This window comes from Thunnus albacares, chromosome 15 (genome assembly GCF_914725855.1).
Source record: "Thunnus albacares chromosome 15, fThuAlb1.1, whole genome shotgun sequence".
NCBI lineage: Eukaryota > Metazoa > Chordata > Actinopteri > Scombriformes > Scombridae > Thunnus > Thunnus albacares.
The window spans coordinates 3,646,330-3,648,460 of record NC_058120.1 but is presented as its reverse complement, the minus strand read 5'-3'; the positions used below and the strand labels follow the sequence as shown (position 1 = coordinate 3,648,460).

General features: G+C 37.6%; 1 non-coding gene across 1 annotated transcript; it reads left to right on the top strand.

Moving 5' to 3' along the window:
* The first annotated feature begins 312 nt into the window (after positions 1-312).
* trnak-cuu lies at positions 313-385 on the top strand. Its single transcript has one exon. It is a non-coding gene; the product is annotated as a tRNA-Lys (tRNA).
* Positions 386-2,131: the final 1,746 nt, after the last annotated feature.

Sequence of the window (2,131 nt, the reverse complement as noted above, 5' to 3'; positions counted from 1 at the left end):
AAATAATCATCACTATGAGTTTTCTTGCTCATGTTGGCCATGTCAATATCCTCAAGTCCTTTTACATCAAACTCAATGGTGGCTTACTTTTGAGAATCTAATTTTGCTGTCTCCACCACTTGCAAAGTTTAGATGACTTGATTTCTGGGATCAAATGCAACACTGTTTCACAATATGTTATGCACTTTGCGGTGGTTTATTTCCATGCAAATGTTGGAAGAACCCACCAGCCGGTACTTTTTCTTTAAAAGTGTGGGAAAGTTTCGTTTTGTAGACAGCTGAAAAAATGAGAGCTTTTACTAAGCAAGAAGAGCCCGGTTAGCTCAGTCGGTAGAGCATGAGACTCTTAATCTCAGGGTCGTGGGTTCGAGCCCCACATTGGGTGTAAAGCTTATCCTTTGGAGCCGTCTTTGGGGAACAGTAGACTTCAAATGTGTGCTCCCAGTTTCATGTTTAATCTATGGCTGATCTTGCCAAAGAAGGCCGCAGGATCATCACAGTTCTGCCGTTTGTGGTCAGGTTTTGTACGAGATGTTCTCAAATATGTCATGCGTTCTTTGCAAGGCACCACACAGAACAAAAGTGTTCAATTTCATTGACTAATTCCTAATTTTGTACACAGTTTTCTACACCACATTTTGTGGCTCTTAAGTTTAACCCTAATTATGCCATGTGTAGATATTGTAGAAAGAAATGACACTGACATTGAACATAATCCAGGTTTGTGGACATTCTGTTTGGCTAAAGGGTTGGAGATTTTCAAGTGGAACCTGCACACAGCCATAATTTTGTGCCAATAATCCAAACTTCATCTTAAAAATTCCAAATTGATATTTTGTTTATACTTCACTGTTATGTAGAAAAAGCTCTGCTACAATATTGGACCATCATGGGGCGCTACAACTCTGCTGAATATGTAGCACATACTACAAAGGTCACAGGCTGGATTGGGACATGCAGTGGCAGTCCCTCCGAACACCATCAAGTACAGTAGTTTTTTGTTTGCCACAAACTGGACCAACAGTGATCTGTGTCAGTGCTATCTCATGGCATGAAGGTTGAGCGTTTCTCTGTGGCATCTCTGCCGCTTTGTCTGACCTTTTATTTAATTAGCAGGGATCTAATAGACAGCAGACAAATGTAATGATTTTACACTGCTGAGAGGAAGAAAGACAGCATTAGCATAGAGAAATATTAAACAGTGGACTTCGTATATGGCTGCACAGCTCGGAGGAGAGGGGTGACTGTTCAGAGACAGAGGGAAAGATGATGCATTCAGGCCTGGTGAGAGGAAAAAAAGAGGAAGGATATGTAAGATGAAAGACTGTACAGTAGCTAGCTGAACTGAAGGAAATAAACTGACAGAATGAACATTTAAAATGTTTCCAGCAGAAAAGTGAAAGCAGTCTTTTGACTAATTATTAGTAGGGGACAAAATGTTCTTGTTCTTTAGTATCAGCTAATGACGGTCATATTTTATTTTTCAGTACAGTACAGTCACCATGGAGATATAGCATACACATGGGGTAGACAGCAGGTATAAAAGTTTGAGGTGGTGCTGGTGACAAATTTGACGTCTGACAGCTGAACTGAAAGAAATGTGACATTCTTGACAGGCTGTGTACAATGAAATTGAACCAGCATAAAGAGCATGAGACAACTTTTGTGATATTGATGAAATGTTATAAAAATGTGCCAATCAGCTTTTTTTATTCATCAAAATCATGCAGCAAAATGAGACTCAGAAATCACAAAATGTTGCAAGGAGCTCAGCTATTATACTGGAAGCCAAAGAGGACATGTCTTTTTATTTTGTTTGTTCCCAGTTATATCCAGAAAATTATCTCATGAGCTTAAGAGGCCTGTTTTTGTAAAATTAGAGCTGAAACAATTCAGTCAATTAGGTGAATTGGTTACAATTAATCAGATTTCAATTAATTATTTTTAATGAATAATTAGTCTTTTTAAGTCATTTGCACAAGTAAACAAAAAAACAAACAAAAAAAAAACATTACATGCTAAAAAAAAAAAATCAATTCTGAACATTGTCACCCTTTTTCTCTGTTTTTAATAATTACTCATCTTGGCTTCACCTCCCATTATTCATGCTATGATAATTATCACTTTAAAT